Here is a 25,097-nt window from a genome sequence, read left to right as displayed (position 1 = left end):
TACTGGCTCTAAGACCATTAGACAGTAGTCTATTCATCATTACGTCCAACAATAACAAGACACTAAGCAAATGAGAAATGCTGTATGGCATAAAGACGCATTATATAACACAAGCTCCAGGCAGGCACACAATTATCAAGATATATATTGAGTCTCAGGAACTGTGCTACAGTTATTAACCTCTGTGGTGCAAATGGTTAGCGCCTTTGGTTGTTAACAGAACGTTTGGTGGTTCAAGCCCACCCAGGGATGTATCCTTTTTGCCTGCATGAAACACTTTAATGAAACACAGATACGTACCTCTGCTCTCTCCTGCTTAAGACCCTTTACCTGAACATTTCAATCCTCTGCGTTCTCTCTGCACCTGCAGTCAATTTCATAATTAGGATAGAAAACAAAAGGCCTAGCCCTGTAATACAACTGTAGGCATATGAGGAGGGGAAAATAAGTCAAAAGGCCCACAGCATTTGTTGATCTGGCTTGAAGGCTGTAAGTGTAAGGACCTTGTGGCGCAACGGTAGCGCGTCTGACTCCAGATCAGAAGGTTGCCTGGTCAAATCACGTCGGGGTCACTGTTTACCATTTTATTCCCCACTGAGTTCATATATTTCCTTTCAAAAACAAAGTCAAAGGAACGCAGCCTTGCATTGGCCGGGAATCGAACCCCGGCCTCCCGCGTGGCAGGTAAGAATTCTACCACTGAACCACCAATGCTTCACATGGGGAGTTCACAGGCATAGCTCTGTCCAAGACAGTGATCAGGTGCACACACTTAAATTGTACACATATGAACAAAGTGTGCGCAGCAGACATGACAACGCCAAAGTTTCACATGATGATGGCTTATATAAGACAAGCTCCAGGCAGGCACATACATATCAAGATATATATTGAGTCTAAGGAAAGATGCTGTATTCATTCGTCTCTGTGGCGTAGTCGGTTAGCGCGTTCGGCTGTTAACCGAAAGGTTGGTGGTTCAAGCCCACCCAGGGACGTATTATTTTGCCTGCATGAAACACTTGAATGGAAAACAGATACATACCTTTGCTCTCTCCTGCTGGACACCCTTTCCCTGAATATTTCAATCCTCTGCGTTCTCTCGGCACCTGCAGTCAATTTCATAATTAGGATAGAAAACAAAAGGTCAAGCTCTGTAATACAACTGTAGGCATATGAGGAGGGGAAAATAAGTCAAAAGGCCCACAGCATTTGTTGATCTGGCTCCGAAAGCTGTAAGTGTAAGGACCTTGTGTCGCAACGGTAGCGCGTCTGACTACAGATCAGAAGGTTGCGTGTTCAAATCACGTCGGGGTCACTGCTTACCATTTTATTCCCCACTGAGTTCATGTATTTCCTTTCGAAAACAAAGTCAAAAGAACGCAGCCTTGCATTGGCCGGGAATCGCACCCGGGCCTCCCGCGTGGCTGGCGAGAATTCTACCACTGAACCACCAATGCTTCACATGGGGTGTTCACAGGCATAGCTCTGTCCAAGACAGTGATCAGGTCACACACTTAAATTGTACACATATGAACAAAGTGTGCGCAGCAGACATGACAACGCCAAAGTTTCCCATGATGATGGCTTATATAAGACAAGCTCCAGGCAGGCACATACATATCAAGATATATATTGAGTCTAAGGAAAGTTGCTGTAGTCACTCGTCTCTGTGGCGCAATCGGTTAGCGCGTTCGGCAGTTAACCGAAAGGTTGGTGGTTCAAGCCCACCCAGGGACGTATTATTTTGCCTGCATGAAACACTTGAATGGAAAACAGATACATACCTTTGCTCTCTCCTGCTGGACACCCTTCCCCTGAATATTTCAATCCTCTGCGTTCTCTCGGCACCTGCAGTCAATTTCATAATTAGGATAGAAAACAAAAGGTCAAGCTCTGTAATACAACTGTAGGCATATGAGGAGGGGAAAATAAGTCAAAAGGCCCACCGCATTTGTTGATCTGGCTCCGAAAGTTGTAAGTGTAAGGACCTCGTGGCGCAACGGTAGCGCGTCTGACTCCAGATCAGAAGGTTGCGTGTGAACACGTCGGGGTCACTGCTCACCATTTTATTCCCCACTAAGTTCATATATTTCCTTTCGAAAACAAAGTCAAAAGAAAGCAGTCTTGCATTGGCCGGGAATCGAACCCGGGCCTCCCGCGTGGCAGGCGAGAATTCTACCACTGAACCACCAATGCTTCACATGGGTTGCTCACAGGCAGAGCTCTGCACAAGACAGTGATCAGGTGCACACACTTAAATTGTACACATATGAACAAAGTGTGCGCAGCAGACATGATAACGCCAACGTTTCACATGAAGATGGCAAGAATCAGATGCAGGAGACTATAACTATGAATGTCTTTGCATTTGCTGAGGTCACTGGCTTGGGACTAGAGTTGTGTTTATCAGGGCATGATGGCAGGCTGCTCCGACAAAAGTGGTTCACAGAATGCATCCGCCAGATCACCAGCACTATTGTGTTTCAGATTATCTCACTGAACTCTCCTCCTGGAAAATCCTTCCCACTGGCTTTCCCAGATTCTGTGTCCTCCCCTAAATGCTGGGGTGAAACGGGCAGAGTTCTGCGCCCTGCGTCCCTTTACACGTCCCTAATGCGCTCCCAACGCGGCCAACAGCCCTGGTCGGGCACAGCCCTGGTCGGGCTGAGATCACTGGAGCCTTTGGTGACCAAGACCTCCGGAAGCCTAGGGTCAGGCCTGTTGCACAGGCATATTGTGCCTTGCCAATCCGGGATTGTTGTGTTTCAGGGCCTAGCCATCAGCTGGGATTTCTTTCCCTGAGAACCCTCTTGTCCCTGTCCTCCCACAAGCCCGAGCTTTTATGTAAAATAAAGTGCGCACCATGGGCCTTCCCCTATTTGCTCTCTCCCCAATCTCTTTCTCCAAAGCTGAGCTCTGAAGGTAAATGTATCTATCTGAGTGAGGGGCTAGGGAGGGCCTTTCCCAGCAGTCTTACAAGTCAAGAGTTCAGAGAAAGCACCTGCTATGGGAGGGAGACTTTGCTCACAGAGAAGTCAAGTCTAACATAACACATCTGATGGGCAAGGCACACGCCTTACTGGCTGGTAGCACACCTACAGAGGAGCAGGGAGCTATGCTAAGCAGGCAACAGAAAAGTCATGTATGTGTCTCATACACTGGGACCGGTAGTAATACTGGCTCTAAGACCATTAGACAGTAGTCTATTCATCATTACGTCCAACAATAACAAGACACTAAGCAAATGAGAAATGCTGTATGGCATAAAGACGCATTATATAACACAAGCTCCAGGCAGGCACACAATTATCAAGATATATATTGAGTCTCAGGAACTGTGCTACAGTTATTAACCTCTGTGGTGCAAATGGTTAGCGCGTTCGGTTGTTAACAGAAAGGATGGTGGTTCAAGCCCACCCAGGGAAGTATCCTTTTTGCCTGCATGAAACACTTTAATGAAACACAGATACGTACCTCTGCTCTCTCCTGCTTAAGACCCTTTATCTGAACATTTCAATCCTCTGCGTTCTCTCTGCACCTGCAGTCAATTTCATAATTAGGATAGAAAACAAAAGGCCTAGCCCTGTAATACAACTGTAGGCATATGAGGAGGGGAAAATAAGTCAAAAGGCCCACAGCATTTGTTGATCTGGCTTGAAGGCTGTAAGTGTAAGGACCTTGTGGCGCAACGGTAGCGCGTCTGACTCCAGATCAGAAGGTTGCGTGGTCAAATCACGTCGGGGTCACTGTTTACCATTTTATTCCCCACTGAGTTCATATATTTCCTTTCAAAAACGAAGTCGAAGGAACACAGCCTTGCATTGGCCGGGAATCAAACCCGGGCCTCCCGCGTGGCAGGCGAGAATTCTACCACTGAACCACCAATGCTTCACATGGGGAGTTCACAGGCATAGCTCTGTCCAAGACAGTGATCAGGTGCACACACTTAAATTGTACACATATGAACAAAGTGTGCGCAGCAGACATGACAACGCCAAAGTTTCACATGATGATGGCTTATATAAGACAAGCTCCAGGCAGGCACATACATATCAAGATATATAGTGAGTCTAAGGAAAGATGCTGTAGTCACTCGTCTCTGTGGCGCAATTGGTTAGCGCGTTCGGCTGTTAACCGAAAGGTTGGTGGTTCAAGCCCACCCAGGGACGTATTATTTTGCCTGCATGAAACACTTGAATGGAAAACAGATACATACCTTTGCTCTCTCCTGCTGGACACCCTTTCCCTGAATATTTCAATTCTCTGCGTTCTCTCGGCACCTGCAGTCAATTTCATAATTAGGATAGAAAACAAAAGGTCAAGCTCTGTAATACAACTGTAGGCATATGACGAGGGGAAAATAAGTCAAAAGGCCATCAGCATTTGTTGATCTGGCTTGAAGGCTGTAAGTGTAAGGACCTCGTGGCGCAACGGTAGTGCGTCTGACTACAGATCAGAAGGTTGTGTGTTCAAATCACGTCGGGGTCACTGCTTACCATTTTATTCCCCACTGAGTTCATGTATTTCCTTTCGAAAACAAAGTCAAAAGAACGCAGCCTTGCATTGGCCGGGAATCGCACCCGGGCCTCCCGCGTGGCAGGCGAGAATTCTACCACTGAACCACCAATGCTTCACATGGGGTGTTCACAGGCATAGCTCTGTCCAAGACAGTGATCAGGTCACACACTTAAATTGTACACATATGAACAAAGTGTGCGCAGCAGACATGACAACGCCAAAGTTTCACATGATGATGGCTTAAATATGGCAAGCTCCAGGCAGGCGCATACATATCAAGATATATATTGAGTCTAAGGAAAGATGCTGCAGTCACTCGTCTCTGTGGCGCAATCGGTTAGCGCGTTCGGCTGTTAACCGAAAGGTTGGTGGTTCAAGCCCAACCAGGGACGTATCATTTTGCCTGCATGAAGCACTTGAACGAAACACAGATACATACCTTTGCACTCTCCTGCTGGACACCCTTTCCCTGAATATTTCAATCCTCTGCGTTCTCTCTGCACCTGCAGTCAATTTCATAATTAGGATAGAAAACAAAAGGCCAAGCCCTGTAATACAACTGTAGGCATATGAGGAGGGGAAAATAAGTCAAAAGGCCAACAGCATTTGCTGATCTGGCTCCGAAGGCTGTAAGTGTACGGACCTTGTGGCGCAACGGTAGCGCGTCTGACTCCAGATCAGAAAGTTGCGTGTTCAAATCACGTCGGGGTCACTGCTTACCATTTTATTCCCCACTGAGTTCATATATTTCCTTTCGAAAACAAAGTCAAAAGAAAGCAGTCTTGCATTGGCCGGGAATCGAACCCGGGCCTCCCGCGTGGCAGGCGAGAATTCTACCACTGAACCACCAATGCTTCACATGGGTTGCTCACAGGCAGAGCTCTGCCCAAGACAGTGATCAGGTGCACATACTTACATTGTACACATATGAACAAAGTGTGCGCAGCAGACATGATAACGCCAACGTTTCACATGAAGATGGCAAGAATCAGATGCAGGAGACTATAACTATGAATGTCTTTGCATTTGCTGAGGTCACTGGCTTGGGGCTAGAGTTGTGTTTATCAGGGCATGATGGCAGGCTGCTCCGACAAAAGTGGTTCACAGAATGCACCCACCAGATCACCAGCACTATTGTGTTTCAGATTATCTCACTGAACTCTCCTCCTGGAAAATCCTTCCCACTGGCTTTCCCAGATTCTGTGTCCTCCCCTAAATGCTGGGGTGAAACGGGCAGAGTTCTGCGCCCTGCGTCCCTTTACGCGTCCCTAACGCGCTCCCAACGCGGCCTACAGCCCTGGTCCGGCAAAGCCCTGGTCGGGCTTAGATCACTGGAGCCTTTGGTGACCAAGAACTCCGGAAGCCTAGGGTCAGGCCTGTTGCACAGGCATATTGTGCCTTGCCAATCTGGGATTGTTGTGTTTCAGGGCCTAGCCCTCAATACTCCTGGGATTTCTTTCCCTGAGAACCCTCTTGTCCCTGTCCTCCCACAAGCCCGAGCTTTTATGTAAAATAAAGTGTGCACCATGGGCCTTCCCCTATTTGCTCTCTCCCCAATCTCTTTCTCCAAAGCTGAGCTCTGAAGGTAAATGTATCTATCTGAGTGAGGGGCTAGGGAGGGCCTTTCCCAGCAGTCTTACAAGTCAAGAGTTCAGAGAAAGCACCTGCTATGGGAGGGAGACTTTGCTCACAGAGAAGTCAAGTCTAACATAACACATCTGATGGGCAAGGTACACGCCTTACTGGCTGGTAGCACACCTACAGAGGAGCAGGGAGCTATGCTAAGCAGGCAACAGAAAAGTCATGTATGTGTCTCATACACTGGGACCGGTAGTAATACTGGCTCTAAGACCATTAGACAGTAGTCTATTCATCATTACGTCCAACAATAACAAGACACTAAGCAAATGAGAAATGCTGTATGGCATAAAGACGCATTATATAACACAAGCTCCAGGCAGGCACACAATTATCAAGATATATATTGAGTCTCAGGAACTGTGCTACAGTTATTAACCTCTGTGGTGCAAATGGTTAGCGAGTTCGGTTGTTAACAGAAAGGATGGTGGTTCAAGCCCACCCAGGGAAGTATCCTTTTTGCCTGCATGAAACACTTTAATGAAACACAGATACGTACCTCTGCTCTCTCCTGCTTAAGACCCTTTACCTGAACATTTCAATCCTCTGCGTTCTCTCTGCACCTGCAGTCAATTTCATAATTAGGATAGAAAACAAAAGGCCTAGCCCTGTAATACAACTGTAGGCATATGAGGAGGGGAAAATAAGTCAAAAGGCCCACAGCATTTGCTGATCTGGCTTGAAGGCTGTAAGTGTAAGGACCTTGTGGCGCAACGGTAGCGCGTCTGACTCCAGATCAGAAGGTTGCGTGGTCAAATCATGTTGGGGTCACTGTTTACCATTTTATTCCCCACTGAGTTCATATATTTCCTTTCAAAAACGAAGTCAAAGGAACGCAGCCTTGCATTGGCCGGGAATCAAACCCCGGCCTCCCACGTGGCAGGCGAGAATTCTACCACTGAACCACCAATGCTTCACATGGCGAGTTCACAGGCATAGCTCTGTCCAAGACAGTGATCAGGTGCACACACTTAAATTGTACACATATGAACAAAGTGTGCGCAGCAGACATGACAACGCCAAAGTTTCACATGATGATGGCTTATATAAGACAAGCTCCAGGCAGGCACATACATATCAAGATATATATTGAGTCTAAGGAAAGATGCTGTAGTCACTCGTCTCTGTGGCGCAATTGGTTAGCGCGTTCGGCTGTTAACCGAAAGGTTGGTGGTTCAAGCCCACCCAGGGACGTATTATTTTGCCTGCATGAAACACTTGAATGGAAAACAGATACATACCTTTGCTCTCTCCTGCTGGACACCCTTTCCCTGAATATTTCAATCCTCTGCGTTCTCTCGGCACCTGCAGTCAATTTCATAATTAGGATAGAAAACAAAAGGTCAAGCTCTGTAATACAACTGTAGGCATATGAGGAGGGGAAAATAAGTCAAAAGGCCCACAGCATTTGTTGATCTGGCTCCGAAAGCTGTAAGTGTAAGGACCTCGTGGCGCAACGGTAGCGCGTCTGACTACAGATCAGAAGGTTGCGTGTTCAAATCACGTCGGGGTCACTGCTTACCATTTTATTCCCCACTGAGTTCATGTATTTCCTTTCGAAAACAAAGTCAAAAGAACGCAGCCTTGCATTGGCCGGGAATCGCACCCGGGCCTCCCGCGTGGCAGGCGAGAATTCTACCACTGAACCACCAATGCTTCACATGGGGTGTTCATAGGCATAGCTCTGTCCAAGACAGTGATCAGGTCACACACTTAAATTGTACACATATGAACAAAGTCTGCGCAGCAGACATGATACCGCCAAAGTTTCACATGATGATGGCTTATATATGACAAGCTCCAGGCAGGCGCATACATATCAAGATATATATTGAGTCTAAGGAAAGATGCTGCAGTCACTCGTCTCTGTGGCGCAATCGGTTAGCGCGTTCGGCTGTTAACCGAAAGGTTGGTGGTTCAAGCCCAACCAGGGACGTATCATTTTGCCTGCATGAAACACTTGAATGGAAAACAGATACATACCTTTGCTCTCTCCTGCTGGACACCCTTTCCCTGAATATTTCAATCCTCTGCGTTCTCTCTGCACCTGCAGTCAATTTCATAATTAGGATAGAAAACAAAAGGCCAAGCCCTGTAATACAACTGTAGGCATATGAGGAGGGGAAAATAAGTCAAAAGGCCCACAGCATTTGCTGATCTGGCTCCGAAGGCTGTAAGTGTACGGACCTCGTGGCGCAACGGTAGCGCGTCTGACTCCAGATCAGAAGGTTGCGTGTTCAAATCACGTCGGGGTCACTGCTTACCATGTTATTCCCCACTGAGTTCATATATTTCCTTTCGAAAACAAAGTCAAAAGAAAGCAGTCTTGCATTGGCCGGGAATCGAACCCGGGCCTCCCGCGTGGCAGGCGAGAATTCTACCACTGAACCACCAATGCTTCACATGGGTTGCTCACAGGCAGAGCTCTGCCCAAGACAGTGATCAGGTGCACACACTTAAATTGTACACATATGGAGGAGGAGCTTGGCGGGCATCCGAGATGGCCGCGTGAGCACAGCGCTCCCCGAACCCCCGCCACTCCCGGCATGATATCCTGAACATATCCTGACTCTTTACGAGGATTTGTGTAGAGGACGCTGAGCTGATTGCCCTGGAACTTTTGTAATCTGATTTGGACCCGGGGTGCCGGAGTTACGGTGATTCGAACTTTCGGGCTCCGCCCTCGAGGTATGCCCGGGACTGGGTGAGGCTCTGTGGCCGTCTTGGAGTTGAACAACAGCGGCAGGGGGATTCGACTTGTGGGTACCCCTCTTAAGTTTCGGTTTCGTTTCTGCCTCAGACTGAGACATCTGGCAGGGGAGCCTGGCCTGGGCTGGATCCGGGGCGCGAGACGGCTGTCGGGCCTTTGGCTGGTTGATTCTCCTATCTGCTGGCCCTATACTAATGGTACCCTAGCAGCGGCTCTTTGGTCCCGAAGCCCTACTTTCCTGTGGCCATTCCATCGAGCCTGGTAACTCTCCTGGTGACGCAGTTCTAGCATGGCAGGCAGAGGGGACCGAGAGACTCGGAAGACCAAGACGCCCCTGCGTGGGGGCCCTGTCCAGTCTAACGTTATGGACCGCTACACCCATTCAAAAGGGTCCCCCGGAGCCGCCCTGCCCGGATCAAGTACTGCTGACCACATTGTGGATGCGTCAACGGGGCCGTCCTTGCAAGACATCATGGGCGCCATTTCTGGCATGAAGGAGACGATAGGCCAACAATATGAAGCTTTGGCCCACAAAATCGACACCGTGGCCATTGATGTGAACTTGATTCGAGCCGACCTGTCGAAAACCAATGAGAAGGTGAAGTCATAGGATCTCAAGTCGTCCAGCCTCACGGAAGACGTCTCGGAGATACAGACGGAGATCGGCAACCTCCGTTGGGTGAACGATTTCATGACCCGGCGCTTGGAGGACTTTGAGAACAGGGCACGTCGCTGTAATGTGCGCGTGGTCGGAGTTCCGGAGAATCCAGAACCTCACTCTGTTGATCTCCTTGTTGAGGACTTGATCCAGAACTACCTCTCTCCGTCTGGTCTAAGTAAATTTTTCGCAGTGGAGCGTGCCCATCGTGTTCCGGGAGGCCAGGGTAAGCCAGGTGCCCCGCCGAGGCATATTGTTGTGAAACTCTTCCATTATAGGGATCGGGACGCTATCCTGCAAGCATCACGTGTGAAGGGCCCGGTGGCCTTTGAGAACGCCACGGTGAACTTTTATCCGGACTTTTCTCAACAGGTCCAGAAACAGCGTATGGGCTTCCGTGGTGTCAAGAAACATCTCAGAGACATGGGGTTACGCTACGCTATGCTTTTTCCGACCAGGCTGCGCGTTGAGTACAATGACCGAGCCTTCTTCTTTGATCGGCCTGATTCTGTGAATGACTGGCTGGACTCTCTGCCTGACCGACCTCCTGCGACTGAGTCCGCCGCCCACCCGGGTGGTGCTGAGGGTGGTGTGGAGAGCTGAACGATTCGTCTGCACCTGGGCCCTCGTATAGAGTAAACTTTTCAGGGATACTCTGCCTCAGTGCCTCTACTGTTTGTGTGTTCTCCTCATTATCTGTCTTGCTCGGGGTGGCGGGTGGGCTAGAGCCTTTCCTCCTCCGGGGTTCTTTTTGTAGAATGGGGGTTCTTGGGCAACAGGCACACTGCATGTTGGGGTGGCTTTTTAGCATTTTGCAGGGGTGCAGGGTGGGGGGTGTTTTCTTGATTGTTGGGGGGTGGGTGGTTGGGATGTTCGATGTTTGTGTGTTATGTTCTCAAGGCGACTCAATCTTGCTTCTGATGTTTCTTATGCCATGCTCATTGCAGAGGGGTTTCGGCGTTTCTGTGTGGGATGGGGGGTAGCGGGTTGAGGTTTGTTTCGTGGAACGTTAATGGTCTGGGAGATCGCATTAAGCGGAGTGTGGTGTTAAAATGTCTACGCCGTTTATCTCCAGATATTGTTTTTCTACAGGAAACTCATTTGGTGGGCAATACTTGTCGTGCGATGAATAGGTGGGGATATCGCCTTGCCGCACATTCAGGGTTTACCACGGGTTCCAGGGGGGTGGGTATCCTTGTTCGGGCTTCCCTCCCCCTAGCTATTGATGATGTGATCCTTGATGATCGAGGGCGCTATGCTGTCCTCGTGGGTCGTTATGAAGGTCTTACCCTCTCCTTGTTTACTGTTTATGTGCCCCCCGGCCTGCAGACTTCTACCTTTTCTGATTTGGGCCGTGTGTTGTTGAACATCCCTGATAGTACTCTCTTTATTGCAGGTGACTTTAATTCTGTGATCTCCGGTCTACACGATCGTTACCCCCCTAGAGATACTCCTTCAGCCCAACAGTGGCTGGGTGGGTTTTTGGACACGTTTGGCTTGGTGGATTGCTGGAGGCTTCTACGTCCTACCCAGCTTCAATACACTTTCCATTCGGGGGCCCATGGGAGTCTGTCTAGACTGGATTATTTCCTGATGCCCGCGGCGCAGACGCCGGCGGTGCGTGAGATCAGACACCTCCCCCGGGGCATCTCCGATCATTCTCCGCTCTGGCTTTGTTTCGAGTTTGGGGTGGAGGCGGCGGGCCGAGTGGCGCCTATTAACCCCTCGTACCTTGCCTCCCCTGGGACCCGCGACCTTTTGACTAAGTCTTTGGATGCCTATTTTTTAGACAACGAGGGGTCCGTTTCCTCTGCGGTATCCCTGTGGGAGGCCTTTAAGACAGTGATTCGTGGGCAGGCCCTCTCCCTTATTGTTGAATCCAAGAAGGCTAGGAATCGGGAGGTGGTGGACCTTGAGAGAGAGATTGCGGAGAGGGAGGCCGACTTAGAGTCAGATGTCACCTCTGATAAACTCCATGCCCTGGGTTTGAAACAGTTTGCCTATAAGTCCTTGGTCACGGATGCGGCTAAACTGATGTTCCGGGAACAGCAGGGTCGTCTGTATGATGTGGGGGACAAAGCGGGTAAATTGTTGGCATGGTTGGATAAGAAAGAGAGAGCGAATCGTGTGGTGCCTGTGATTCAGTCGTCGAATGGTGTCGAAGTGACAGACCCGGTTGGAATAGTTGAATGTTTTGCGGAGTATTTTCGTGTGGTTTATACCCCTGTGTCTGGAAGGGATGTGGCTGACTCTCGCCTTTTGTTGCGCGATATAGCTTTGCCCAGTGTTTCCGATCTGGATCGTGTCTCGTTGGAGTCCCCTTTTACTACGGATGAGATAGCGACTGCCATTCGTTCGCTCCGTTCGGGCAAGGCCTTGGGCCCGAATGGGTTGCCAATTGAGCTGTACAAGCTACGCCCTGACAGGGTAGCGCCCTATCTTCGTGCCATGTTTTTGGAGTCCCGGGAACGGGGTATTCTCCCGTATGACCAGCGTCTGGCTACGATAGTCGTAATTCCCAAGGACGGGAAACCGCGGGACCTTTGTTCGTCTTATAGGCCCATTTCCCTGTTAAATGTTGAGCCTAAGGTCCTGGCTAAGCTCCTGGCGACCCGCCTACTGACGGTCATTAGTGGCTTGGTTCATCCGGATCAATCCGGATTTATCCCACATCGCAACACGGCTCTTAACCTACGTCGTCTCCACGGTGTTGTTGCGAAGGCGGGGCTTCTGACGGAGCCGGCCATTTTGGCCTCGTTGGACGCCTCGATGGCCTTTGACACTGTCGAGTGGCCCTATCTTTGGGCGGCTCTCGAAAAATTTGGTTTTGGACCTGAGTTTCTTGGTTGGGTGAAGTTGTTGTACGTTGAACCCTTAGCACAGGTAGTGGTGAACGGTAGAATTTCAGTCCCCTTCTGCCTTGGTAGGGGGACCCGTCAGGGTTGCCCCTTGTCTCCATTGCTTTTCGCGCTTGCCTTGGAACCGTTAGCTGCGTGGCTTCGATGGGAGCCTTCACTTAAAGGGATCCGTTGGTCACCGGACTTTGAGGACCGCGTCTCTCTTTACGCAGACGACATTCTTCTATATCTTACCTCCCCGCGTAAATCTTTGAATGTCTTATTTGATGTTCTTACTTCGTTCGGTGCTAATTCGGGCCTTGTTATTAACTGGGCTAAGTCCTGTGTGTATGTTCTTTCGGGTGTTTTGCCCCCTTTGCCGGACAGATTTCCTATCCAGGTGGTCCAGTCTGGCTTCAAGTATCTGGGGATTTTTATTACCCTGGACCCCTCACTCCGGTTTGAGCGTAATCTCCTCCCCCCGCTTCTTAGACTGCGACTGGATGTGGCCCGTTGGCGTAAGCTACCCCTATCTCCTCTGGGTAGGGCAGCTCTTTTTAAAATGATGTCCTTGCCGCGGTTCCTCTACGCACTTCAAAATTCTTATGACGACATTCCCGCTACCTATTTCAGGGAGATCGAGAGTCTGCAAAGACAACTGATTTGGGACGGGCGTCCGCGTATAGCCCTTGCGAAACTCACCATCCCTTGGTACGACGGGGGCATGGCGCTCCCTGACATTAAGAGATACTACTGGGCTGCCCAGCTATCTGCCATTAACCACGCGATGTATTCGCCGGGTCGCGATCCGGCCTTTGAGATGGATAGGTTCCAGCTGCCGGGAGGGGACTTTAATAGAGCGCTTTATTCTAGATCGGCCGGGCGCCACCTTACGGGCCCGTCCAGGACCGCAGTCAACGTGTGGCGCGCCGCGAATGTGAGTTTGGGATGGGAGAATCGACTGACGCTGGCGACTCCGCTTTATGCTTCTGAACGTTTGGGGTGTCTCTGGTCTACTAAGGGCTTTGACCGCTGGGATATGATTGGGATTTGTAAGGTGGGTGATGTTTGTGTGAATGGTTGCGTGAAGTCTTTCCAGGCCCTTAAGGCAGAATACGGCTTGAGTGATAGAGAGTTTTTCCGGTATCTGCAGGTCCGGCATGCCCTGGCCTCAGTTCTGACTCCTGATGTGGCCCTGCCCGAGTCCTCCCCCCTTGAAGATCGTATACTTGATGGGCACCTGCCCGACAGCACTATCTCCCTTATTTACAAAAAATTGATTCATAATCGCGCTGATTTGTTGGTCCGACTCAGGGAGATGTGGGTCGGTGACGGATTGGAATTAGATGACGAGGATTGGCAGTCGGCCCTCTCCTCTCCGAAAGAGGTCGCCATTCCCGCCCGTCTTCGTTTGCTGCAGCTTAAGATCCTCCACCGGGTGTATGTGACTGGTCCGCGTCTGGTTGTAATGGGTTTTTCCCCGGATGGCTTATGTAAGCATGGCTGCGGGATGAGCGCTACCTTTATGCATATACTTTGGGAGTGCCCTGTGGTGGCAGCCTATTGGGTGGATGTGCTTGCGGTAATGACTGTTGTGACTGGTGTTGCCCTGCGGCCTGAGGCCCGACGTTGCCTGCTGAACGTGTGGGAACCCTCCGATTACTCTGTGGCCCAGACTAGATGGGCGACCTTGGGTTACATGGTCGCGAAGCGTGACATTGCGCAACTTTGGGGCGCATCCCGACCTCCTGACGTTTTGGTGTGGGAGGATAACATGGACTGGTCCATGTTCCGAGAGAAGACCGTCTATGTGGCTAGGGGCAGACCCAGGGCGTGGACGAAAATTTGGGGTCAATGGAATGCATATCGTGGAGACATTTGTACTCCTCCCTTGGTTGCCACCTCCGATGTTACCCTGTCTCCCTAGGCTGACGTTCCCGAAATTTTTCATTCTGTTCTAGGATTTTCCTGTCCTCCCTGCTTCCCCCCCCCCGGCCTTGCCGTGTCCCATTGATTTACCTTTGTTTTCCTGATTAGTGGCCCTCCCCTCTGACATCTGGGCTGACTTGATTGCTGCATTCGCCTTGTTTGGTGTTCGTTATTTTAATGTTTAATATAGAAAATTGTGGTGTCCTGTCCTATGTCTGGAGCAATTTTACTCTATGATTTCGGTCTGGCCGCGGAAATGATTGTTTACTTCATGTGTCGTGCTTTGCGAGTTAGCGGCCAGCCCGTGTGGTTGTAGGCCCATCTTTGTACTTTTTATCTGATCGCTCAATAAAAATTTTTAACCAAAAAAAAAAAAATAATAAAAAATAAAAAATTGTACACATATGAACAAAGTGTGCGCAGCAGACATGATAACGCCAACGTTTCCCATGAAGATGGCAAGAATCAGATGCAGGAGACTATAACTATGCATGTCTTTGCATTTGCTGAGGTCACTGGCTTGGGACTAGAGTTGTGTTTATCAGGGCATGATGGCAGGCTGCTCCCGACAAAATTGGTTCACAGAATGCACCCGCCAGATCACCAGCACTATTGTGTTTCAGATTATCTCACTGAACTCTCCTCCTGGAAAATCCTTCCCACTGGCTTTCCCAGATTCTGTGTCCTCCCCTAAATGCTGGGGTGAAACGGGCAGAGTTCTGCGCCCTGCGTCCCTTTACGCGTCCCTAACGCGCTCCCAACGCGGCCTACAGCCCTGGTAGTGCACAGCCCTGGTCGGGCTTAGATCACTGGAGCCTTTGGTGACCAAGAACTCCGGAAGCATAGGGTCAGGCCTGTTGCACAGGCATATTGTGCCTTGCCAATTCGGGATTGTTGTGTTTCAGGGCCTAGCCATCAATACTCCTGGGATTTCTTTCCCTGAGAACCCTCTTGTCCCTGTCCTCCCACAAGCCCGAGCTTTTATGTAAAATAAAGTGTGCACCATGGGCCTTCCCCTATTTGCTCTCTCCCCAATCTCTTTCTCCAAAGCTGAGCTCTGAAGGTAAATGTATCTATCTGAGTGAGGGGCTAGGGAGGGCCTTTCCCAGCAGTCTTACAAGTCAAGAGTTCAGAGAAAGCACCTGCTATGGGAGGGAGACTTTGCTCACAGAGAAGTCAAGTCTAACATAACACATCTGATGGGCAAGGCACACGCCTTACTGGCTGGTAGCACACCTACAGAGGAGCAGGGAGCTATGCTAAGCAGGCAACAGAAAAGTCATGTATGTGTCTCATACACTGGGACCGGTAGTAATACTGGCTCTAAGACCATTAGACAGTAGTCTATTCATCATTACGTCCAACAATAACAAGACACTAAGCAAATGAGAAATGCTGTATGGCATAAAGACGCATTATATAACACAAGCTCCAGGCAGGCACACAATTATCAAGATATATATTGAGTCTCAGGAACTGTGCTACAGTTATTAACCTCTGTGGTGCAAATGGTTAGAGTGTTCGGTTGTTAACAGAAAGGTTGGTGGTTCAAGCCCACCCAGGGAAGTATCCTTTTTGCCTGCATGAAACACTTTAATGAAACACAGATACGTACCTCTGCTTTCTCCTGCTTAAGACCCTTTACCTGAACATTTCAATCCTTTGCGTTCTCTCTGCACCTGCAGTCAATTTCATAATTAGGATAGAAAACAGAAGGCCTAGCCCTGTAATACAACTGTAGGCATATGAGGAGGGGAAAATAAGTCAAAAGGCCCACAGCATTTGTTGATCTGGCTTGAAGGCTGTAAGTGTAAGGACCTTGTGGCGCAACGGTAGCGCGTCTGACTCCAGATCAGAAGGTTGCGTGGTCAAATCACGTCGGGGTCACTGCTTACCATTTTATTCCCCACTGAGTTCATATATTTCCTTTCGAAAACAAAGTCAAAGGAACGCAGCCTTGCATTGGCCGGGAATCAAACCCGGGCCTCCCGCATGGCAGGCGAGAATTCTACCACTGAACCACCAATGCTTCACATGGGGAGTTCACAGGCATAGCTCTGTCCAAGACAGTGATCAGGTGCACACACTTAAATTGTACACATATGAACAAAGTGTGCGCAGCAGACATGACAACGCCAAAGTTTCACATGATGATGGCTTATATAAGACAAGCTCCAGGCAGGCACATACATATCAAGATATATATTGAGTCTAAGGAAAGATGCTGTGGTCACTCGTCTCTGTGGCGCAATCGGTTAGCGCGTTCGGCTGTTAACCGAAAGGTTGGTGGTTCAAGCCCACCCAGGGACGTATTATTTTGCCTGCATGAAACACTTGAATGGAAAACAGATACATACCTTTGCTCTCTCCTGCTGGACACCCTTTCCTTGAATATTTCAATCCTCTGCGTTCTCTCGGCACCTGCAGTCAATTTCATAATTAGGATAGAAAACAAAAGGTCAAGCTCTGTAATACAACTGTAGGCATATGAGGAGGGGAAAATAAGTCAAAAGGCCCACAGCATTTGTTGTTCTGGCTCCGAAAGCTGTAAGTCAGGGGTGTCCAAACCTGTCCTGGCGGGCCGTATCCATGCCAGATTTTTGGGATATCCCCATCTGGTGTGCACGGTTCGATCCCCGGCGCCGGCGGCAGATCAGAGTGCCCAGGACGGGGTCCATGTGACCCGGGCAGTCCTATCCCCTGGGTATACGTGGTTGTCCGACATGTCGGTCGGATGTGCTTTTACGTACCGGATCGGAATCGGCCCCCATAAAATCGTACGTAAAGTATATAGCAAGTCAACCTGAAATCTGCTGGGTCAGAAAGGGCTCGATTCCGATCCGTGTCGGAAAGTTAGGAGTTCGTACGAATTTGTCGGGACGGCATGGCAGAGTGCCCGGGATGGGCTCCATGGCTCTTGGGCAGTCGTCCCCCGGGCGTCCGGGGCTCCATCCAGGCCGACGGCATGGCAGAGTGCCCAGGACGGGCTCCATGCGTCCCGGGCATTCGTCCCCCGGGCGTCCGGGGCTCCATCCAGGCTGACGGTATGGCAGAGTGCCCGGGTCGGGCTCCATGGTTTTCACGGTGGTCCTCCCCTGGGTGTCTGGGGGCTCCAGGCCGAAGGCATGGAAAAGTGCCCAGGACGGGCTCCATGCGTCCCTGGCATTCGTCCCGGGACGGGGACGGGGACAGGGTCGGGAGAGTCTAGGCGGCTTCACTTCCGTGTCCAGCCATCTGATCGCCCAGATTCCCTCGGCCATCTAGTCGCCCGGATCCCCTCGGGCATCTGGTCACCCGCAACGCTTTCCTATGGGGCGACCAGATGGCCGAACTTCCCTGGAAGTCCCGATGAGGTGCCATTCGGCGCCCGGATCCCAGCGAGGGCTCCAGGAGGTCGGGTACATTCGCGCCTTGGGTCCCCTCTGTCACCTCGTGTGCACAGATTACAAGAAAAGGGGGTAATTTTCCTCCGGATTACTAGGGAGAAGGGTACGCCTGGACACCCCTCCGAGGCTGGTGGTTCTCTGCCATGGGGACCAGATGGGCTATGCCTGGGCAACACCTCCCTAGGCCACCCGGGGCTTCCTTCCTCCAGGCCAACTGCATATCAAATTGCCCAGGACGGGCTCCATGGCTCCTGGGCAGTCGTCCCCCGGGCGTCCGGGGCTCCATCCAGGCTGACGGCATGGAAAAGTGCCCAGGACAGGCTCCATGCGTCCCGGGCATTCATCCCCCGGGCGTCCGGGGCTCCATCTAGGCTGACGGTATGGAAGAGTGCCCAGGTCGGGCTCCATGGTTTTCACGGTGGTCCTCCCCTGGGTGTCTGGGGGCTCCAGGCTGAAGGCACGGAAAAGTGACCAGGACGGGCTCCATGCGTCCCGGGCATTCGTCCCCCGGGCGTCCGGGGCTCCATCCAGGCTGACGGCATGGCAGAGTGCCCGGGTCGGGCTCCATGGGTCCCGGGCAGCCCTCCCCCGGGCGTCCGGGGCTCCCACCTCCAGGCCGACGGCATGTCAAAGTGCCCAGGACGGGCTCCATGAGTCCGGGACAGTCCTCCCCCGGGCGTCCGGGACACCCATCTCCAGGAGGCCAACGGCATTGGCAAAGTACTCAGGACGGGCTCCATGGGTCCCGGGCAGACCTCCCCCGGGCGTCCGCGGCACCCATCTCCATGAGGCCAACGGCATTGGCAAAGTACCCAGGACGGGCTCCATGGGTCCCGGGCAGACCTCCCCCGGGCGTCCGGGGCACCCATCTCCATGAGGCCAACGGCATTGGCAAAGTACCCGGGAAGGGCTCCATGGGTTCCGGGTAGACCTCCCCCGGTCGTCCGGGGCACCCATCTCCATGAGGCCAACGGCATTGGCAAAGTACCCGGGAAGGGCTCCATGGGTCCCGGGTAGACCTCCCCCGGGCGTCCGGGGCACCCATCTCCATGAGGCCAACGGCATTGGCAAAGTACCCAGGACGGGCTCCATGGGTCCCGGGCAGACCTCCCCCCGGGCGTCCGGGGCTCCCACCTCCAGGCCGACGGAATGTCAAAGTACCCAGGACGGGCTCCATGGGTCCCGGGCAGCTTCCCCCGGGCGTCCGGGGCACCCACCTCCAGGCCGACGGCATGTCAAAGTACCCAGGACGGGCTCCACGGGTCCCGGGCATTCCTCCCCCAGGTCGTCCGGGCCCTAGAGCTCCGGTGGTCCAACCTGCGCCTGAGGCCCAGCCGAGGTCCAAGAGCCCTGCCTTCCGTGGGCAGGCAGTCAGGAACCCTACCGCGAAGGCTTGGGATGGATGGGGAGCTGGGAGTCCTTTCGATCCCGGCCATCTGGTCGCCCGCGATGCTTTCCAATGGGGCGACCAGATGGCCGGGCTTCCCTGGAAGTCCCGATGAGGTGCCATTCGCCTCCCGGATCCCAGCTAGGGCTCCATGAGGTCAGGTTCTTTTACGCCTTGGGTCCCCTCTGTCACCTCGCGTGCACGGATTGCAAGAAAGGGGGGTAATTTACCTCCGGATTACTAGGGGCAGGGTACGCCCGGACACCCCTCCAGGGATGGTGGTTCTCTGCCCGGGGGACCAGATGAGATATGCCTGGGCAACACCTCCCCCGGGCGTCCGGGGCTCCCACCTCCAGGCGGACGGCATGTCACACTGCCCAGGACGGGCTCCATGGGCCACGGACAGACCTCCCCCGGGCGTCCGGGGCACCCATCTCCAGGAGGCCAACGGGATGGCAAAGTACCCGGGAAGGGCTCCACGGGTCCCGGGCAGCCTTCCCCCGGGCGTCCGGGGCTCCCACCTCCAGGCCGACGGCATGTCACACTGCCCAGGACGGGCTCCATGGGCCCCGGACAGACCTCCCCCGGGCGTCTGGGGCACCCATCTCCAGGAGGCCAACGGGATGGCAGAGTAACCGGGAAGGGCTCCATGGGTCCCGGGCAGCCCTCCCCCGGGCGTCCGGGGCTCCCACCTCCAGGTCGACGGCATGTCAAAGTGCCCAGGACGGGCTCCACGGGCCCCGGGCAGCCCTCCCCCCGGGCGTTCGGGGCACACATCTCCAGGAGGCCAACGGCGTTGCAAAGTACCCGGGAAAGGCTCCACGGGTACCGGGCAGTCCTTCCCCGGGCGTCCGGGGCACCCATCCTCATGAGGCCAACGGCATTGGCAAACTACCCGGGAAGGGCTCCACGGGTCCCGGACAGGCCTCCCCCGGGCATCCCGGGCACCCTCCTCCAGGCCGACGGCATGTCAAAGTGTCCAGGACGGGCTCCATGGGTCCCGGGCAGCCCGCTCCCGGGCGTCCGGGGCTCCCACCTCCAGGCCGACGGCATGTCAAAGTGCCCAGGACGGGATCCATGGGTACCGGGCAGCCCTCCCCCGGGCGTCCGGGGCTCCCATCTCCAGGCCAACGGCATGGCTCAATGCCCAGGACGGGCTCCATGGGTCCCGCGCAGGCCTCCCCCGGGCGTCCAGGGCAACCATCTCCATGAGGCCAACGGCATTGGCAAAGTACCCGGGAAGGGCTCCACGGGTCCCGGGCAGGCCTCCCCCGGGCGTCCAGGGCACCCACCTCCAGGCCGACGGCATGTAAAAGTGCCCAGGACGGGCTCCATGGGTCCCGGGCAGCCCGCCCCCGGGCATCTGGGGCACCCATCTCCAGGAGGCCAACGGCGTTGCAAAGTACCCGGGAAGGGCTCCACGGGTACCGGGCAGTCCTCCCCCGGGCGTCCGGGGGCTCCCTTCTCCAGGCCAACGGCATGGTTCAATGCCCAGGACGGGCTCCATGTGTCCCGGACAGACCTCCCCCGGGCGTCCGGGGCACCCATCTCCAGGCCAACAGCATGGCTCAATGCCCAGGACGGGCTCCATGGGTCAAGGGAGGCGTCCCATGCGCCTCCGGGCTTGGGAGCCCCGGCTGGGTCCAGGGGCCCGGCCGGGCCCCGGGTCGGGTGCTCCGGCCCTGGTCCCTGTCTCCCACCCTACTGCACTGCCAAGGGCCTAGTAAGGGGTTCCATTGTGCCCGGGGAGCCTCCCCTTGCTTGTCTGGGTTCAGGAGCTCTGTCCGGGGCCCCTAGGGGCCCGGGGGAGGGCGGCCTCCCCACCCCGGGCTCTGTCCTTGGTCCTGCTGCGTGGCAGGGTGCCCGGGACGGGGTCCGGAGGGACCGGGGAGGCGTCCCATGCACCTCTGGGCTTGGGAGCCACGGCTGGGTCCAGGGGCCCGGCCGGGCCCCGAGTGGGGTGCTCCGGCCCCGGGCCCTGTCCCCCAGCCTGCCGCACTGCCAAAGTCCCGGGACGGGGTTCCGTGGTGCCCGGGGAGCCTCCCCGTGCTTGGCTGGGTTCAGGAGCCCCACCCGGGACCCCTGAGGGCCCCGGGGAGGGTGGCCTCCCCACCCCGGGCTCTGTCCTGGGTCCTGCCGCGGGGCAGGGTGCCGGGGACGGGGTCCGGCGGGCCCGGGGAGGCTTCCCCTGCGCCTCTGGGCCTGGGAGCCTCGGGCTGGGTCCAGGGGCCCGGTCGGGGCCCCGGGTCGGGCGCTCCGGCCCTGGGCCCTGTCCCCCGGGCTGCCGCTCCACCCAGGGCCCAGGACAGGGGTCCGTCGGTCCCTTGCAGGCCTCCCCTGATTGTCAAGGTGTAAGCGGGCCCCGGGTCGGAGGGCCCGCCGACCCCTGGCAGCCTCCATGGCTGTGGCCCGGCTGGGGCCCCGGGCCTCCGGCCCGCCATGCCCCGGGCGCCCGCTCCCTCCTTCGTCGGGGCACGGGGCGACCAGATGGCGTCCCTTTCGTGCCCGGCTATCTGGTCGCCCGGATCCCCTCGGCCATCTGGTCGCCCGTATCCCCTCGGCCATCTGGTCGCCCCTCTCCCCTCGGCCATCTGGTCGCCCGGATCGCCTCGGCCATCTGGTCGCCCGCAATGCTTTCCAATGGGGGCGACCAGATGGCCGAACTTCCCTGGAAGTCCCGATGAGGTGCCATTTGCCTCCCGGATCCCAGCGAGGGCTCCAGGAGGTCGGGTACTTTCGCGCCTTGGGTCCCCTCTGTCACCTCTAGTGCACGGATTACAAGAAAGGGGGGTAATTTTCCTCCGGATTACTAGGGAGAGGGTCATTCAGACCTCCGTGTGGTCTGGCGATTCTGAATCAGGGGAAGGCAGGACCCGGGCCCTCCCGCCGGGGCCCCCAGGGGCCTGGGTACGCACCTGCTGCTCAGCCCCCTTGCCGATGGGCCTTTTCCTCCGAGTTTGCTCAGGCAGGCCCCCGCGAGGTCTGGCCATGCTGAGACGGGGCCAGGCAGCACTCTGGCCCGCCCGCCGGGGCCCCCAGGGGCCCGGGAATGCACCTGCCTCTCAGCCCTTTCCCGATGGTCCTTTTTCTCCGAGTTTTTTTCCACAGTCCGACCTCCGATAGGTCCGGCGGTTCCGAATCAGGGGAAGGCAGGACCCGGGCCCGCCCGCCGGGGCCCCCAGGGGCCCGGGTACACACCTGCCGCTCAGCCCCCTTGCCGATGGGCCTTTTTATCCGAGTTTGCTCAGGCAGGCCTCCGCGAGGTCTGGCCATGCCGAGACGGGGCCAGGCAGCACCCGGTACGCACCTGCCCCTCGGCCCCTTCCCGATGGTCCCTGTTCTTAGGAGTTTGCTCAGGCAGACCTCCGTGACGTCCGGGGATGCCAGTAGACTTTTTCCCGGCTGTACTCTCTGATCGATTGGGCACTCTCGGTCCGTTTAGGGATGGACTGCTTGGCCAGCCTCGGCTGTTGTTTCAAGCAAGGAGCTTCCACCCCGCATGGACCGTCCGACTCGAGGGCCTGCCTGCCGCCCGGTGGGAGGCCCCTTCCAACCCAGCAGAGCGAAGGCCGAGCGGCCCCGGCAGCTCGTGTCCCCCAGTGGTCCGACCCGAGCAGGAGGGGTCAGGTGGCGCCAGGCCCTCGGATGCCTGCTGCCCAGCAGGTCCGTTAGGCCCCGCGCGCCACTCCGCCGCCCCTCTCTGCCTCAGCACGTTTCCACAGCAGCTCGGAAAGACCGTTCCGAGGGGTGCCGCCGCCGCTAGGCTCCGGCACCCCTGCGTCTCGCTCAGGCTGCGCCTCGGCCCGCCTCTCCCTCCCGGGGGAGACGGCTGGGCCTGCCGGTGCCCATGCGGCCGGCGCACCTCTCCACACCCCTCCGGGGAGCCCTCCCGCCCAGGCGGGTGGGCCGCTTCCCCTGACAGGCTACCGAGAGAACGGAGGGTGGCGCGAAGGTGTCCGGTCGGGGAGATGGGCACGCGGCTCCCCACCCCGTCGTCAGGTGCGGCTGCCTGTTGATCCTGCCAGTAGCATATGCTTGTCTCAAAGATTAAGCCATGCTTAATCTGGGTGGGTCCCTCTGCCGCCGGGCCGGCGGGAGGGACGTGGAGGGGGTAGCGCGGGCACACGGGAGGCTGCCTCCACCACGTGCCCTTGCGGCACGGGGGCCTCCCCCTCCCGTCCCTGCCCCACCGGGGTGCGGGGATGGGGGCCACACCTTCCCTTGCAGGTCGGCAGGGTGACCAGATGGCCTGGGCCTGGTGCTCACGAGCAAGCCGGGCAGGGAGGCGAGCAGCAGCCACCCAGAGGAAGGAGCCTCCAGAGCGGCAGGCCTCGGGGCACCTAGCCACCCTCGCCGGACTGCTGGGGCGACTGGGTAGGGCACCCTTCTAGGCCATCCGGACGCAGGGTCGTCCCAGGCCATCTGGTCGCCCCGGCTGCGCGACCAGATGACCCTGCGGGCTGGGGCGACCAGATGGCCCTGCGGGCCGGGCGACCAAATGGCCCTGCGGGCTGGGTGACCAGATGGCCCTGCGGGCTGGCGGCCGGGCTAACTCCAACTTTTGTCCTTCCCCAAAGTTCTGTAAGCTCCCACTATGTGGGGGCTTAATAGTCGAGGAAAATGGGCTCCCCAGGCAGGCCGTCGGGGAGTGGACGTGGCCTGGGCTTTACCCTCCTTGGGTCCGGGCGCTGGGGCAAGGCTCCACCGGGGCCCGGGGAGGCTCTCCCCAGCCTGGCTAGGGTTCGGAAGGTGGGACCGGGCCCGGGACTTGAGCTCCGGCCGGCCAGCCACGGGGTGCGCGAGCCCCCTGTCGTGCAGGCCACCAGAGGGTCCGGGTGCTGGGGACGGGGCTCCACCGGGGCCCGGGGAGGCTCTCCCCAGCCTGGCTAGGGTTCGGAAGGTGGGACCGGACCCGGGGCTTGAACTCCATCTGGCCAGGCCAAGAGGGTGCTGGAACCCCCTGTCCCGCAGGCCACCAGTGGATCCGGGCACTGGGGACGGGGCTCCACGGGGCCCGGGGAGGCTCTCCCCAGCCTGGCTAGGGTTCGGAAGGTGGGACCAGACCCGGGGCTTGAACTCCATCTGGCCAGGCCCCGAGGGTGCTGGTACCCCTCCGTCCTGCAATCCGGCCGGGGGTCCGGGGCGCCCGGGACAGAGGGTCCACCGGGGCCCGGGGAGGCTCTCCCCAGCCTGGCTAGGGTTCGGAAGGTGGGACCGGACCCGGGGCTTGAACTCCATCTGGCCAGGCCCCGAGGGTGCTGGAGCCCCCTGTCCCGCAGGCCACCAGTGGGTCCGGGCGCTGGGGACGGGGCTCCACCGGTTCCCGGGGAGGCTCTCCCCAGCCTGGCTAGGGTTCGGAAGGTGGGACCGGACCCGGGGCTTGAACGCCATCTGGCCAGGCCCCGAGGGTGCTGGTACCCCTCCGTCCAGCAATCCGGCCGGGGGTCCGGGGCGCCCGGGACGGAGGGTCCACCGGGGGCACAGGGGAGGCTCTCCCCGGCCCGGCCTAGGGTTCGGAAAGCCGGGACTGGGGCCGGGGACCGGGCCCGGGGCTTGAGCCCCGTCCGGCAGGGCCCAGTGGTGCGGGAATCCCCCCTCCGTCCTGCAAGCCGGCCGGGGGTCAGAGGCGCCCGGGACGGAGGGTCCATCAGGGCCCGGGGAGGCCTGAAGCCCCGGAGCCCTGCAGCCCCAGAGACCTGCAGCTCTGCAGCCCCCAGGACCCTGCAGCCCCAGAGCCCTGCAGCTCCGGGGCAGGCAGATTGGCGTCATTTTGGTCCCGGCCATCTGGTCGCCCCTCTCGCCTCGGCCATCTGGTCGCCCTGGAAGTCATGATGAGGTGCCATTCGCCTCCCGGATCCCAGCTAGGGCTCCATGAGGTCGGGTACTTTCGCGCCTTGGGTCCCCTCTGTCACCTCGTGTGCACAGATTGCAAGAAAGTGGGGTAATTTCCCTCCGGATTACTAGGGACAGGGTACGCCCGGACACCCCTCCAAGGCTGGTGTTTCTCTGCTAGGGGGACCAGATGGGCTATGCC

The 25,097-nt window shown here is 56.1% G+C and overlaps 17 non-coding genes across 17 annotated transcripts; 12 read left to right on the top strand and 5 right to left on the bottom strand.

Moving 5' to 3' along the window:
- Positions 1-921: 921 nt before the first annotated feature.
- On the top strand, positions 922-995 carry TRNAN-GUU (transfer RNA asparagine (anticodon GUU)). Its single transcript has one exon. It is a non-coding gene; the product is annotated as a tRNA-Asn (tRNA).
- A 248-nt stretch (positions 996-1,243) lies between these two features.
- Positions 1,244-1,315, top strand: TRNAC-ACA (transfer RNA cysteine (anticodon ACA)). The gene has a single exon. It is a non-coding gene; the product is annotated as a tRNA-Cys (tRNA).
- A 348-nt stretch (positions 1,316-1,663) lies between these two features.
- TRNAN-GUU (transfer RNA asparagine (anticodon GUU)) lies at positions 1,664-1,737 on the top strand. The gene has a single exon. It is a non-coding gene; the product is annotated as a tRNA-Asn (tRNA).
- Positions 1,738-2,125: 388 nt separating this feature from the next.
- TRNAG-GCC (transfer RNA glycine (anticodon GCC)) lies at positions 2,126-2,196 on the bottom strand. Its single transcript has one exon. It is a non-coding gene; the product is annotated as a tRNA-Gly (tRNA).
- A 1,621-nt stretch (positions 2,197-3,817) lies between these two features.
- Positions 3,818-3,888, bottom strand: TRNAG-GCC (transfer RNA glycine (anticodon GCC)). Its single transcript has one exon. It is a non-coding gene; the product is annotated as a tRNA-Gly (tRNA).
- A 207-nt stretch (positions 3,889-4,095) lies between these two features.
- Positions 4,096-4,169, top strand: TRNAN-GUU (transfer RNA asparagine (anticodon GUU)). Its single transcript has one exon. It is a non-coding gene; the product is annotated as a tRNA-Asn (tRNA).
- Positions 4,170-4,416: 247 nt separating this feature from the next.
- TRNAC-ACA (transfer RNA cysteine (anticodon ACA)) lies at positions 4,417-4,488 on the top strand. The gene has a single exon. It is a non-coding gene; the product is annotated as a tRNA-Cys (tRNA).
- A 348-nt stretch (positions 4,489-4,836) lies between these two features.
- TRNAN-GUU (transfer RNA asparagine (anticodon GUU)) lies at positions 4,837-4,910 on the top strand. The gene has a single exon. It is a non-coding gene; the product is annotated as a tRNA-Asn (tRNA).
- Positions 4,911-5,158: 248 nt separating this feature from the next.
- Positions 5,159-5,230, top strand: TRNAW-CCA (transfer RNA tryptophan (anticodon CCA)). Its single transcript has one exon. It is a non-coding gene; the product is annotated as a tRNA-Trp (tRNA).
- Positions 5,231-5,301: 71 nt separating this feature from the next.
- TRNAG-GCC (transfer RNA glycine (anticodon GCC)) lies at positions 5,302-5,372 on the bottom strand. Its single transcript has one exon. It is a non-coding gene; the product is annotated as a tRNA-Gly (tRNA).
- A 1,904-nt stretch (positions 5,373-7,276) lies between these two features.
- TRNAN-GUU (transfer RNA asparagine (anticodon GUU)) lies at positions 7,277-7,350 on the top strand. Its single transcript has one exon. It is a non-coding gene; the product is annotated as a tRNA-Asn (tRNA).
- A 248-nt stretch (positions 7,351-7,598) lies between these two features.
- TRNAC-ACA (transfer RNA cysteine (anticodon ACA)) lies at positions 7,599-7,670 on the top strand. The gene has a single exon. It is a non-coding gene; the product is annotated as a tRNA-Cys (tRNA).
- A 348-nt stretch (positions 7,671-8,018) lies between these two features.
- TRNAN-GUU (transfer RNA asparagine (anticodon GUU)) lies at positions 8,019-8,092 on the top strand. Its single transcript has one exon. It is a non-coding gene; the product is annotated as a tRNA-Asn (tRNA).
- A 248-nt stretch (positions 8,093-8,340) lies between these two features.
- Positions 8,341-8,412, top strand: TRNAW-CCA (transfer RNA tryptophan (anticodon CCA)). The gene has a single exon. It is a non-coding gene; the product is annotated as a tRNA-Trp (tRNA).
- Positions 8,413-8,483: 71 nt separating this feature from the next.
- Positions 8,484-8,554, bottom strand: TRNAG-GCC (transfer RNA glycine (anticodon GCC)). Its single transcript has one exon. It is a non-coding gene; the product is annotated as a tRNA-Gly (tRNA).
- A 7,694-nt stretch (positions 8,555-16,248) lies between these two features.
- On the bottom strand, positions 16,249-16,319 carry TRNAG-GCC (transfer RNA glycine (anticodon GCC)). The gene has a single exon. It is a non-coding gene; the product is annotated as a tRNA-Gly (tRNA).
- A 207-nt stretch (positions 16,320-16,526) lies between these two features.
- On the top strand, positions 16,527-16,600 carry TRNAN-GUU (transfer RNA asparagine (anticodon GUU)). The gene has a single exon. It is a non-coding gene; the product is annotated as a tRNA-Asn (tRNA).
- The last annotated feature ends 8,497 nt before the right edge of the window (positions 16,601-25,097 follow it).

The sequence above is a fragment of the Lissotriton helveticus genome, chromosome 1_2 (genome assembly GCF_964261635.1).
Source record: "Lissotriton helveticus chromosome 1_2, aLisHel1.1, whole genome shotgun sequence".
NCBI lineage: Eukaryota > Metazoa > Chordata > Amphibia > Caudata > Salamandridae > Lissotriton > Lissotriton helveticus.
The sequence above is the reverse complement of the archived record's forward strand: the minus strand, read 5'-3'. Positions and strand labels throughout refer to the sequence as shown.